The 15,048-nt window shown below is 39.3% G+C and overlaps 1 protein-coding gene across 4 annotated transcripts in view; it reads right to left on the bottom strand.

The window, feature by feature from the left end:
* Nucleotides 1-15,048, bottom strand: part of coro2aa (coronin 2Aa) — a 34,154-nt gene that overhangs the window by 16,627 nt on the left and 2,479 nt on the right. The window contains exons 1-2 of one of the 4 annotated variants that reach the window (XM_061057839.1): nucleotides 2,405-2,552; nucleotides 2,167-2,210 (exon numbers count right to left, since the gene is read on the bottom strand). The exons of 1 other annotated variant lie outside the window; for it this stretch is intronic. The gene's annotated coding sequence lies outside the window, so the exon portion shown is untranslated. Of the gene's footprint in view, nucleotides 1-2,166; nucleotides 2,563-15,048 lie in introns of those variants that run through there. 2 more of the 4 variants (XM_061057831.1, XM_061057822.1) reach the window with 2 other exon arrangements.

Below are 15,048 nucleotides of genomic sequence, written 5' to 3'. Positions count from 1 at the left end.
TTTTTTTTAGCATATTTAGCATTAATGACACATTACAGGTGCATACTGTAGCTCTCATTATGGGTGTATGATGCAATAACTATTCAAGCAATGGTAGAAGCAACAACTCTTTTTCTCATTTTAATCTTAATTCCTCTACTTTGATTCTCTCTCTCTCTCTCTCTCTCTCTCTCTCTCTCTCTCTCACTCCTATAGTGAATAACTGTAACGCTATAATTAGTCCATGTGATCAATGGAATACTGATTCTACTTCTAAGGATGTGAATCTCCAGCAGCATTAGAAAGTAAACCTAACTTAACATGACGTCAACTAGCAGGTGTGTTTCTACACATTGGTATTAGAGTCAAACATACATGTCATTACTGTAATAATTCTGTCAGCTTTCAGACACCCTGACATTCACACTTATATGGCTCTGTTTTACATGCATAGGCATTTTTGAGCGAGACAAAAGTGAATTAATGATTAACGTATAAAGGAGTCTGGCGAGCTGAGGAGGATATGAGTGACAACTATAGACTCCTGGTTGGACAAACGCTTTGCTACTTGATCTACCACAAAATGTGTTATTCTGGAGGATAAAGACGTTTTTGTGTCCAGAGGTTTTCTGTCACTTGTCACTGGCATCTTTGAATCTGTAAGCCATGGTGAAAATGAAAGCTGAGAAATGCTAAAGTTCCATCTCCTCATTTATTACAACTTGAGTCTTCTTTATAGACTAAAGCAATCAGTTCTATTATGTCATATTAGCCATGACATCATTGTGCCAATGAAATGAGCTGCTAAGAATAGGAAACAGTGACTTTGTTGGTACAAAACCAGCCAGGAAAGAAACACTTACTGTATTTCGCGGTCTCACACTTATCTTGGCAGGTCTGCTCTTTGATCTATATATAGAAATAGCTTTAATACTGTCAGTGGACCATTGCAGAACAAAGATAAATCAGAAAACAAACCAAAACTGAAGTATCTACTGAAGCTTCATGAGGAGCAGGCATAACTTTAAATCACTGCTTTAGCTTTCTATTGGCTCTCCATTAATGAGTGTACACACATCCTGTGTCCTTTAGTGGCTAAAGAACATCCATAAGTCATGAGCAAGACAACAAGAAATAAATCATGGATCTACTTACATACAGAAAGACACACTGTAAAAAGGAGCTAAAACAGCAGAACAGTCTGTGTGATGTTTGCATATCTTTCACAGCAGCAAGATTTATGCCATACTTTCGCCAATACCATTGATATTTGAATATTTTTTCTTTTCAGGAAAATGGGCCAATGCACTCAAAGCATGCATTTCAAAGAATTTTTCAAAAGAGAAAGAAGGATGCACTGGATCAAAGTTAAGTCTAATTATCTGTCTACTGGCATGGTTTGGTTCAAACGATTAAAAAAAAAAAAAGATTAAGTCATGCTTTAGTTCCACAGCTGTAAGTGCATGCTCTCACACAGGTTTCATAAACTATAACATGAGAAACGTGTTACCAGGCTTAATAAAAAGACCTCAAACAGACTGTGATTCAAACAGGGAACATATTTCAGTAAATGTTGGTGTCTTTAAGGTTTGACGCTACCATAAATAGCATCTGTGGCCAGGGATGAAATGACTGGGACCCTGGATGGATGATGATGTCATTTTCAATGTTGTGGAACGGCTTTGGTTTCATAGTTACTTTTTTTTTCTCTCATCAGCAAAAAATAGAAAATACTTCCACGCTTGTGGCAGCGAATGAGCGGCTGTTTTTTCCAAGTTTGAGCTACTGGATCATTAACTAAAAGGAGTTTAGGTCTGTGTAAAACCTTTTTTTGGGGGGATATGCACAGATTCAGGCTTTGTTTCAAGAGCTTGTTGGAAGAGAGATTTTTGTTTCATCTTGTTCAAGCCTGTCTCAAGCACATGCATGCTGACTGACTTTGAATCCCCCGAGGGAAAAAGTGAGCTCACACTGCTAAACACACACAACCACACAAACAGAAGCCATTCTGTGTTCAAGACACTCATGGACAGAGGTTTAAAAGTGAAAAAAAGATCAATAACAGAACACTGAGTTGCATTTCCTAAGGCGCGGGATATTAAGGCAAGAAATCAAGGAAGAAGACAGAGTGAGGGATTGAGCAAGAGGAAAGAGAGGGAGTTAAAGTAGGAGTTCAGCAGCACTCACCCTGTCGAGTGAGTCGTCACCTGCACGAGAAGAGGGAGAAGGTCCTAGAGCGAGAAAAAGTTTTGAAGTCTCTGCCTCTGAATGGCAAGACAAAAAAACCCCAAAATAGTTCAAAAGTCCCCTAAAAAGAGGCCCACGGAAAATGACCTGTCCTTTATCTGAAGCACATGGATCCAGAACACCCACACACACGCACACCAACAGACATACACACAAACACACACACGCACACACACACCGTCAAAGATTCTTCTTCCTATCCTGTCCAAGATTCTTTATCTTCTTTGATGTGCTCAGTCCACACAGACAGTCAAGAGGAGACACAGGGTGGGTGTGTGTGTGTGCAGCATGAAGCCCGGTGCGTGTGTGAACAAGCAGGGGGAGAGCACAGGAGTGTGTACACTCCCTGAGAGGGAGGTGACTGCAAGGAGAGGGAGAGAGGGAGAGAGAGAGAGGGAGAGAGAGAGAGAGAGAGAGAGAGAGAGAGAGAGAGAGAGAGCAGCAGGTAATCACTCTCTCTCCTCCTCTGAGTGCCGCTCCCTCGTCTGTCCTCTGTTTGCTCAATCAGGACTTCTTGCTCGCTCTCTGAGGAGAACATTTATACCATGTGAATGCATAGGGCATTTGTCTTCTCTATGGCTTTTTCCTTCATCATAGGAGTCCTTTGGAATTTTATCCAAGGCAGTTTAAAGTTCTGTTTATCAGGCATCCAAATGGCTCAGGGGAAAAAAAGTGAAAAAAATCCATTCAAATAGTTTTAATGTGAATAGAGTTTCAATGCTACCAGTGAGCAACAATTAACCGACCCAGATAAAAATAAAAGTGCAGTAAAGGAGTATTTTATTATACATGTGATATTTAAGAGCTTCTCCTGTGATTTAGAATTTTATTCCCACCAAGTTAAGAAACTTTCAGGTTGATGTAGTGTGAACCATTATTTCTTCTGATGAATTCATGTGTAAGCATACACTCTCAAATCATGCTGTTTGTATCAACATTGATCATTTTGACAGCGTTTCCTAATCGATCAAACCAGATGTATTGTTTGAGTGAAAAAAAAAATCCTTATGTAGCTGACTGATGAATGAATAGTTATTTTTTAATTTCCATATCCCCAGTTTGTTTTTGACTCTTTATGGTTTACCCGTACAGACTGCAACTCAAACAGATTTCAAACTAAACTTTCATGTGTTTGGTTGGTTGACAGTCCCGTTAAATCTTCAGCTACATATATTCCCAGGGTCCTTGGAGTGACTTTGGTCAGGGTCATTTGTTGCACATCAGACCATTATTCCCCCCCTCTGTCAAATCACTGGCAAACAGTCGGTGATCTATAAAAGGCAAATGATGTCAACACTAAATTTAACATATGCATAGATTTGTATAACAATTTGAAGGAGGCAATTTAACTATAACAAGCTCTATTATAGAATAAAATATCCTTACTGTATGTTGACCTCCATCCAGAAATGCACAAAATTGAAAAAATGAAAGTAATTGATTCTCACGGACTCAAAGTCATATTGTCACCTAATATCCCTCTCCCTCATCCCTCTCAAACCATCTGTCCTCTGTGAAGTTCACTCTGACACCCTTCAGACTCCTCAGAACAACAAACTGCAGCAGAAAGGTGAAACCCGCACTCATTTTTCAATTGGTAGATTGTTTGGCAGAGAGCCCAGCAGCAGCTTGAAGATCCACTTCAACATCCCCACACGACTTCAGCTGGACCGTGGTGCAATCACTCAAAGTAAACTGAGGCGTTATGTAACGCAGCATTAGCACCAGAGGCTAGGAGAGGCTAATGGGTCGATATGTGAAAAGAGCTGGCCACTCATAACTGGCCTTCACACGGTCAATCAGGGAGAGAAGCTGAGGGGCTGATCAATCATTACTGCACAAACGTGCACGCCTGCACACCAGCTGTAAAGTGTTCAGATTATCATGAGTGATCCTGAGCCTGCAAAGACTCAGTCGTAGTGACCCGACAGGTTTATTAGGTCGACTTTTATCCCACATTATTTTGTTCAGGTTTTATTTTTTTCTCTATTCACTTGTCCTTTATTTGTTGTGTTTTGAGTTTAAAATGTGTCAGCTGTTTTCTGCCTTCACTGACACAAAGGAGTGTGAACTGCTTTCCACCCAGTATCAATAAAGGTTGGATTAATAATTGAATAAAGTAATCTATTTTAAGCTGACACACTACAACAAGAAAGAACAAAGAGAAAAGTTCTGCAATTATAATCATTCTTATATTAGTACTGTGTTCATCTTTAGAATTTAACATTTGTGACAAAATAACAACTTTCAAAACCGATCAAGAACAAAAAAACTAAATTATTCAGAGTTGAAGAAGTTTCAAAGTATTTACCTGCAGAGAAATGTGCATGCATTATGATGTAAGGCTATCAATTTCTCAATTATTTCTTCTGATGAATTCATGTGTAAGCATACACTCTCAAATCATGCTGTTTGTATCTGTACACACACGCACACAAGTACACACTGCTGATAAAGCTGGCCACACACACACACACACACACACACACACACACACACACACACACACACACACACACACACACACACACACACACACACACCCCCTCCTCCTCAAATACACAACACAGTCCAACGTTCACACACTGCCTCTGAGATAACACACAGGACACACAAACTGATGTGTACTGGGTAGATGTTGGCTCAACTGAATTTTTTTCTACACACACACACACACATTACTATATATATATATAAATATATATATATATATATATATACATATATATATTTATATATACAGAGTCCAGACGTGAGCTTGCATTACCCTAAAACAGACGCAGAGCACAGAAGAGAGACACCACCACTTCACATGAAACTGCTGTATTCAGGATTTGACCTGTTTTAATTTTCCCGGGAAGTTTGTCCTGGAGAGAAGTAGACCTCTTGTGATCAATGACAGAATCCTTACCTCAAAATAAGCTGAGTACATATGGTCTAAGAGGAGCTAAGCTAGTAGAGTATCACACAATCCCAGTCTGATATAATTGGAACAACTCTAAAAAAAGACAACAAAGTTAAGGGTCATTTTCAGACACTTTGAAGTTTACACCAAGCAGTTGCGTTGTCGCTGCATCTCTATGTACAATGATGCAGCTAAAAAGAGAAATACAGATGTCTCGCTGCCAAAATGTAACACAGTTAGTGTAATCCGACCAAACAGCACACACAGTCTTCTCGACATAAACTGTAAGGCAGAATCACAGTGCACTGGGGTATGGTAAAGATATCAGCCTGGAAACACAGACACACAGATGTTATTGACCAGTGTCACCCTGTATACACTCCTCATATCGACAGCTGTAATTTATAGACTCTCTTCTGGCAGCCAAAACGCTCCACTTGAATTTAAACACATTATTTTCCTTGCGCTCAGCTCTTGGCTCAGGGATTGAGTCTTGGCGTTTCCAGGGATCATTATCAATAAGGACAGGGCAGGAGTCCTAAAAGCCTGTGACTCTTTCCAAAGAGCTCAAACCACAAGGCTCGCTCTCTAATCACAGGTCACACACAGGCGCAGACTAATAGCTGGCTGCTGTGAAAAAATGACACAACAGACACACAATGACCTTCCCTTACTTCCCTTGTCATTGCTGATAACCTGTCCGACTGTGTTTTGACTGTAAAACACCTGGTGTCAGAGCCAAGATCCATCCTGTGTGTCTCAGTCTGGAGTCTTCTTTCATTCATTAAAGGTTTTCTAAGGATTTTACGGTGGGTTTTAACAGGTGTATTCAATATCTGAATAAATCATCAGGAGCTATTAGTCCAGTGTAAACAGAAACCTCCATGAAGACAGATTCAATTCATAAAGCAAATAAATGTCTGAATGACTGCCTGCTCTATAATAATCACGTATTATTGCAATAGTAAGTCAGCACTGAGCAGGACTTTGCATGTAAAAGCAATGGCAATCTTTTTCTCTCTTCATCTTTCATTTGCATGTTGTTTGATGTTCTGGTTCTGTTGCTTTGCCGTGCAAATGAGGAGCCCCACCTGCCCAGAAAAACAGGAAAGATACTAATTCCTGAGTCATCACACAGTCAGCAAGTGAGTGAAAACATTCACAAGAGTCACACTGCAGGTATATAAGAGCCTTTAACCAATATGACTATTAAAAGACAAAAATCTAACAAACCGACTTCACTTTGCATTGACTGTGATGCCTTTTTTTATCCAGACAGGTCTAAACGGATTTACTACCATTTTTAATTTTTCTAAATCACTGTAGTTGGTACTGGATTCAGAGCAATCAAATTAATTTGTGTTATATGGCACTTTCAGATCAAGGCAGGAAAAGTCACATTTTAATTTATTTTTAGTTCAAACAGCTTTGCTAAAGACTAACTGGCAGTAAGTTTTGCTCAGTGACAATAAAACCCACTATCCCTGAATGCTTTGTGCAGTTATAACCACATTTTTAAGGCAATGTAAAGTATCTTTATTTGTACCTATACAGGTATATTTGTAGGTATATTTGGTGGACACTTGTAGATACAATTACGTTTGGCTCTTAAGTAGCTCTAGCAGCGTTGTCTTTCTAGAAGTCTGTCTGTCTTTCTGTTCATGTGTGCAGGATGCTCTTTTCCACAATACAAAGACCGTTCAACTGAATGTGTCTTCACTTGATGGTTGCAATAGTAAGGTCTAGGGTTGTCACAATGCCAGTCTAAATTGCACTAATGCACAACATTTCGGTTTCACACAGGACAGCTTCTAGGTAAGAGCTGTAGTTTTTTTTTTTAAAGTTTTGATAATTTGCAATATTAATAGAAGGTTTAAGATAAGTACGCATTTTATAATTTTAGGAAAAAGTTACTGACTATCTTTAAGTAAAGGATTGCAGCAACACAAACCCTCAAAATGAAGAAACATGATGATTAATGAAGGTGCAGGTTGGACTGAATCCTGCTCATGTGTCTCAACAGGTAGTGGAATGACTGAGTATCCTGATACAACCACTCGTTAGGCCTTTGGCAGCCTAGTCACTGCGTAGAATTGTCTCTACTTGCAAAACATTTTTTTCTTAAATTTCAAGAAGCAGTAGAGACTTTAATGTCAGAGGTCATGACTGATTGAAGAGTGGTCAATTTAAAGGAATCACAGACAGAAAGGTGATGGCAATCAGCAGATGGGAAATTACATGGCGCACAAAGTATTTGATAAGTCGATCGAAAGTCATCTTCAAAATATGTGGCTGACATTATGAAAGAGGCGCATTTCATCACACTGACCACTAAGGTACATCGTGTGCTTTGATCTCAACCCTCGGTTCGCTTAAATGTTACATGACTCACGTGTTAGCATGCCTGTTCTTTCATGTTTCCCCACAATCTGCATTAGCACAGCTGTTTGAAACAGATCCCAATCTGTGATATCACAGCCTTACCACCTGATTACATCAACTTTGGCAGCAGTAGACACTTTGTACAGCCAATAATCCCTGAATTCACATCCAAGAAACAATTCAGAGAACATCTATTTCACTCTGTTTGAAGATCAAGAATCAGATGTAAGTTCAAATCTATTATTGAACCTCACACATAAGCTACACTTGTAACGTTTATAGACGTATGAATTAAATCTTTCAGAAAAGTACATTATGTCTGGAGCACTACAAACAACATGGTCTATGTTTGATGAGCTGGAAACCAAATCAATTCTTTTATTGGCTTACAGTAAGAGAGTCCAGCCTGAAGACACAAGAGATTGTTTTACACTGAGCACATAATGATCGCATCATTACAGCTTAAAATAAAACCAACATTTGTTTGCTAGAAGTAGAGCTCAAATAGTAAATTGTGTACTAGGGTATTTGTTAAATGACATGGGAAGGGTTCTGTGTGTTATTTGAAACCAACAGACAGTTTTGCTAGGGCCTGACCAGCCTAGTTACTGTTGCTATGCCAGTCAAGATTTACATTCTCTCACCTTTGTTGTGATTGATGGTGACAACATCATTATATTCACAACTGAAGCTTCTGAGTCCTTTTTTTTTCTTCAGAAGTAAACAGAAGCGGGATTTGTCATTTCCAGCCAATGACAGTTAATTGTGCTAGCAGAGATAACTACCATATTTATGATCTCCCTTAAGCCTGGCTCACACTGCAGGATAATCGGGCCGATTTGAGCTCCGATTCTTCCTTCCCGACAATCGCAGGGTCGCTCCCGACTCAAGGCTGCTCGGAACCGATTATCTGCTCAGATCTTGTAGTGTGAGCGGCACAAAGATCCAATCTTAACGTCCCCGGTCTGCCCGGCGATCGTCGGGGACGCCCTGATTTATTTCAAAGATGTTTGATATTTAGAATTTAAAATCTTGATGATTACGTCATGAACAGGGTCCGGCAGAAGTTGTGTGTGATGACAATATAATCACGAGAGACAAGGGAGGAATGTAGTCATGGTGACCAGCGGCAAGACGCAACCCAGCGTTTTTTTTCTTTTTTTTAGTTTTCAGTACAGATGATAAGTGCAGCACTTTTCTGTAACTTGTATCCATATATCTACGATTGTATCAACTTTCCTGTATCCTACACCTCCTTCTCTTTCACCAACCGTCGTCTGTTAGAGTTTTCAAATTAAACTTTATTAACAATTGTCAATGCTCGGGTTGTACAGTGTGAGCACATAAATCGCAAGGTCTGGTCGGGCGATGTAAACGATTCAGTCGTACAGTGTGAGCTGACATGCCATCTCGACTTTTATCCAATCGGGGACAAAGGTTTAAGTTAGCAAGCTAATTTACTGGCGATGTCGGCATGTACAACACAAACAAGCCAACTTTGAAAATTCAAATAAAGGACAGGACAGAGCCTAAACATTTTTATTTCTTAACCAGTGAGCGTGAAGCTAATTTAGCTTCCCATTTGCTTTGGCAGTAACTCATTTATAAGCGTGAATATGGTAGCCTATAATGCTAATTGACTTGAGACGCTAACGTTTGCAGGTAATGTAAAGCAGACCAAACTGTCTGTGTTGAATTTGTCTTTCTGATTTCTCAATTAGAGCCCAAGGTCTTTATCACCCTGTCAAGGTTCTATTACGCTGTCGTAATAACATCTTAGCCCATCTAGTCCCATTACTTTTGTTGTGTTTTTTTAAAGGCTAACAGAAAACGCCCTTTGGCTAACACTCTTCTAATTATGTTGGTTTAACTAAAAAATAAATAAAACATTTATTTTTGTATTACCTGGTTTAAATTCATCAACACAGCTGCCTCCACCAGTAACTTTGCTTTTAGTTTTTTTGGCCAAGTGTCATAATGGCAAATAACAGACTTTGACACAAAAATAAACGTGATCACATACAAATGTTGGAGCTGATCTCGAAAGAAATTGCAGGGCACAGAACATAAAAAAAGATCTGCCACTTAATCATATGAGGTAATTATAGATCATGTCACAGCATAGAGGCAAGAGAGTGTCTCAGGTCTAAGCCTCTCGAGGGGTTTTGTTATCTTGTATTAATTACTACTAAGCACAGCTGCTGTTTAGACAGCACTTTCAGCACAAGCTCCTGACACAATTAAAAATGTTCAGCATCAAAGAGAAGAATGGAAAGGGAAAAATGTCCAATAGCAAAAGACGACTGTGGTTTGATGTTCTAAAATTAGTTCAAGAAGCAGTGCCTTGGGAATTAAAGGAACTAATTGTATTGCCGGATTAACTGTGTTAAATATTCGTAATGAATATTAAATGATAGATTGGCTGAAGGACAATTAATTATTCAGCAAAAGCAATGAGCTTGTTCCTGGGAGCAGACCAATCAAGTCCCAGGGATCCTTATCACCTGAAATAAAACAGTGTCAGGGAGCCACACCAGCTACAGTAAGGCCACCCATCCATCCATACTAACCATAGTAACTGTTGTCAAGGTGAGTTTCACTTTCTGAGACTCAGGGGATTAGCTTGCCTTTATATAGGCTCAGTCTCTTTGACAAACAATACACAGACAGCGCACTGCAGTAGTCTGACACGCCCTGTTCAAGGAGGCTACTGCTAATCAGATCACCTCCATTAGCTAACTGTATTAACATGCTGTGATACTAAACACACTGAAGCTGCAGCACACTGACAGGCCAGTGTCTGCATGTTTTGTCTGTGACATCTTAAGCTGTAGATACTTTGAGGAGCGCACATTTTAAAATGGCTAAAAACACCACAGCAGGTCGTTCATTATTCTACGTCCAAGAAATGATGATTCTGGAAAGCTGACTGTGATGCTAGCAGCTCAGCTAGCTCAATGAGACAGCGAGGCAGCATTTAACATTAGTTTTAAAGGGCCCATATTATGCTTTTTCTGGTTTTATATGCTCTTTAGTGTGTTTTTCATGTGTCCTGTGCATGTTTAGGCACATCTATTTGCAAAAATTCAAAGTCCGCGGAAACGCGGCTTCTCCTACCTCCTCCTGTTAGCTGCAGCATTAGCTGCATGTAACGCTCGGTTCTAGCCCCCCTCGAAAAAAATTTGTCAGTGTGACATCTTGTCAGTGTGATATCACTGATCTAAGCCCATTGGCTCGTTGTGGCAAGCCCAGCAGCTCATGTTGTATGCCCGTTAACTTCTGTGGCACGCCCACGATATGCCGTAGCCTGCGGTAGCACAGTAGTGCTAAGGTGCTAATGTTTATGCTACCCGGCCCTCAGAGCCAGAGTGGCTGAGCGACTGACCAATTACGGCAGAGCCAACAGGCCGACCAATCAGATCAGACTTGGCACACGTGGGGACTCTGAACATAGAGAGAGAGTCTCCAACCTTTCTTCATCTGAGAGCTACTTTGAAAAAATGTAAGTGGCCAAGAGCTACTTGCATCACATCGCTTGCATTTATTTACATAGTGCACGTCAACTGCATTAAGCTACTGTTTGTACACGTGTGAAATTGGCAATATAAGCCAATGGTTAAGCTTGCTAAATTCTTGTCTTTTCCATTAGAATAAATGTAATACTCTTTAGTAGGTAGCTTGCAGTGTAGGGGCCCAGTTTGAATGTTGTGTTTACAAGCTGCAACCAACATTTTTACTGACTACCTTTAATGTCTGCACAAAATGTTTAAGAGCCTTCATATGAGTACTCATATGAAGGCTCTTGTACTAATACTATATGTCAAAGCATTTACTGTAACTCTTGTTGAGTCTAAATAAAAATATATATACTCAGTCGCCTCTTCTCTTGTCAGGGAACAAACATAACACATTAGGTTTGACAGCCTATTAAACAAGGTACAACCATTAGGGCTACTTTAAGGCTCAAGAATCAATATGGTGAACAAACACACACACAAACACACACAATTCTGTGTAAGCAGACATCTACTTCTCTTCATTAATAATGAATCAGACTCTGCTGACCCATCTGCTTCACCATGAAAACCATGTGGATTCAACCAAGAACAAAAGGAGCTCACACTGAAACACAGCTACTTAAATAAACACATCCTGTAGCTGTTCATCATGGGAACGGTGAAAAATCTATCTAAAAGTTCATAAAATAAAATATCTGTGACTACTAATCCAAGAGTTGCCAGATTACTTTCATGGCTCACATGATGACTAACTAGATTGAAAAAACATAAATTGGCCACTTTTAGGTTTTTTTCACTTAACTTGTCTTTCTTTTTAAATGAAATACAATTTTGCTTATTAGACTTATTGAAACAGTGGAAAAATAAAACAACCCTTTAATAAAGTTGAAGTCAATATAAATACCATTTTTAAAAGTTCTCCTATGAACATGTACTGTATAGGAAAGTGACGGCAAAAAACATCTGATCAGCTGCAAGATTTTTCTTTACTTTTCCTACAATCATTTTTCTTTAGTAGTGCTGTAAAAGTAAATATGATTTCAAACCCAATGAAACAAGAGACGAAAGCCCTTTCTATAGCTCTGTATGAACATGCCATGTTCATCCATAAAGGATCTATACCTCAAAATGATTAAATATACAGATAGAAAGGAGTAGCAATAAAAAATATTTTACTGACACTCGCTGTTTTTCAAAGGTCCTTAAGTATTTGTTTTCAAGAAAAAGTCTTTACAGCAGATCCATGAATAAATGTATTATTTATACTTTAGAGGTAAATCTGGGGCTAGTAGTGTAATATTTTAAACCTTTCGTTACTCAGGTGTGTGAAAGGAGTGCTGTGGTTTCCTGTGATCTTGACATTGGCACCTCCAGCCGGCCTGAAAAAAAACTTGTACAAGACCAAATCCACGGACTCTCTCTCTGTCTCTCTGTTTTTTTTTTTTAATGTAATCCCCCTCCCTCTTTGGCCCACGTGGGAGCAGCGGCAGATAATCCTCCACCAGTCGGACAGCTGTCATGTCAAAAGCGTGCAGGATGACCTGATCTGAGCGACAGTGATGTAACCGAACAAGAGGGGCCACAGACTGCAAATACAAACAGCTTTTCTGAAGCTTTTGTTCAAAAAAGTCATTAGGCTTTTCTGTGTAAATGAACTCACCCTGCAGGGACAGAAACAGCAGGATCTGGTTTGTAGGGCGAGGCTGGTGGTCTTTAGGCGGTGTGTGTTCGTGTGTGTTTTTGTGCATGTGTGACAATAACAGTGAAAGGTTCTCTGGCACGTGCGGACTCTCTGGTTACATAAGAGCATTTTAGGATTTCCAAACCATTGTCAGGACATGTACAGTAATCATCCTTAACGTCCACCAGCAGATTGTTGCCTAAAGCCCGTGCACTCAAATGTGGATGATCGCTTTGAGTCAGTTTGTTTTCTGCCTCCATTGAAACAAGCACCACGTGGTTCATAAAGAAATCGTTTTTTTGAATTGTAAATCACACTTCAACAACTGCAGATCACAGTTATTTCTTCTTGCAGATTAAATAATATGAATTAGTCAAAATGCAGCTATACTGATTTAATGATAATTGATTGGAAACTATCTGTTATCTGTACACGATTATTTAAAAAATATATATATCTACTGTACATACATGCTTCTCAAATATGAGCATTTGCTTCTCTTAATGTGGTTACTTTTGGTGAATATTCAAATTGTAACACTTCACTCACTCATAACTTAGTTGAAAGTAAAACTCCTAGGTGTGCTCGTGACAGTATGACCGACAGGACAGGTATCAAGCAGAAGAACATCAACACATAGAAGCTGCAGTCAGTATGATATCTCGCTTTTGTCGGGTGATATAAATGAATTTGAATACATCTAGCTGAATAACAAACTTTGCTGAGTCCATTTGCTTACATTGTGATTCTTGTTCTATTGTTGAAGACCGTAAAACACTACCATTATACTATTGTAAATTATAAGTGAATTTTGACTGAACAAATAAACATTACTCAAAAAGTTTCCAGATTAATTACTTTGACAGAAACAGGGGTTTCTGTTTGTTTAGGTTGTCATGTACAAAGACTGTATACAAACATGGACAGAGAGTCTGAGTGACATCACCCATTGGTTTCTGAAGGGATGTTTTGAAAGCCAATCCATGGGGGTGGCCATTTTGGAGATGCTGACTATCAAACTTTCAGACAAGGCGTGACAAACGGCTACAATGTCGCCTCCTTCAGTCAAGCGCCTTCTTATGCATAACTCATATCCCTCAAAAATCAAAACAGGTGAGTTGTAAAAAAAAAAAATAATAATCATTCCACGTACAGTGTGTATACCAGGCTGCACACATGTTTATTTCTGATGTCAAAATGGACATTTTGATAAGAGGTGTGGATGGGACTTCTGGGTCTTTTGGAGCCAGCCTCACATGGACACTCAAGGTACTGCTGTTTTTTTCTGATTGAACTGAATCACTGACAGTCATGGGACTCAAAATAAACAAGACATAAACACCATGAAGTCATCTGAAATTGTATTTATTGCCATCTCTGTAAAGCATGTTAGCATGCTAACATCAACTAACTAGCACAAAATCTAAAAAAAACAGCTCAAGCTTATTGTATTTTTTTTTTTTTTTTACTGAATTCTGCACTAGATTTATTTTAATGATAGAGAACCTGTCATAGAAATGACTATGTTCTTTATCATATATGTTCTTTATTTGACATTAAAATGGCTTTAAAAAATAATTCTTTGTCATGACTTTAATCACTGATCAATCTGCCATTTGTATTAAACACATCCTACTCATTTTTTATTATCTTTCCACTGGACTTAAACACTGCAGTGCAAAGTGCAGTTGCAGAGTAAATATCGACTGGCTTCAGAGGTAATCAAAGCACACCGTGTGTCTAGAATACAGGGTACACCTCCTGTTATTTGTGGTTCACTTTATTGCACATAAGCATCTCGTCAGAAGAGCGATGTTTGACCTCATGTTTGAGGACTAAAACAACATTGTGCCTTCAGATTGTGAAGAAGTCGGCCTCTGCATAGCAAACTGCACAAGTCACAGGTTGGAAAAAAAGTGGGACAATCTCAGGTATGTGTTAGCAGTCTGTCTGATAACATGCCAGAGATAAAAAGGTAGCATTTTACAGCCAAACATCAAAGTGCAGAGCAGATTTCACTCGAGACAAAGTCGAAGCAAACAGCAACGTAGTACAGTGTCTTAAAATAACACAAAAAACCTCATTAAAAAATGTCTAGAGACCTTGAAGCTGGGTGAAGGCGGCTTTGAGGGGGCGAGCTTTGTTTTCCGTCTACGAGTCCTCTGTTTCCCACACGTAGATGTGATGAAGACTCATTAAGGTAATGCTCATTTTGGCAGGAGTTTGCCATTAGCTAGATGACAGGCCGACTCTGAGAGATCTAGAGCTGGCCCGACACCTCCACACTCAACACAAGTCCAAAAGTCACAACTCCATTTGTCACGGCCTTTAAACTC

The sequence above is a fragment of the Labrus mixtus genome, chromosome 2 (genome assembly GCF_963584025.1).
Source record: "Labrus mixtus chromosome 2, fLabMix1.1, whole genome shotgun sequence".
In the NCBI taxonomy this organism is placed as follows: domain Eukaryota; kingdom Metazoa; phylum Chordata; class Actinopteri; order Labriformes; family Labridae; genus Labrus; species Labrus mixtus.
Note: the sequence above shows the minus strand (reverse complement) of the source record. Positions and strands in the feature narration are given on the sequence as shown.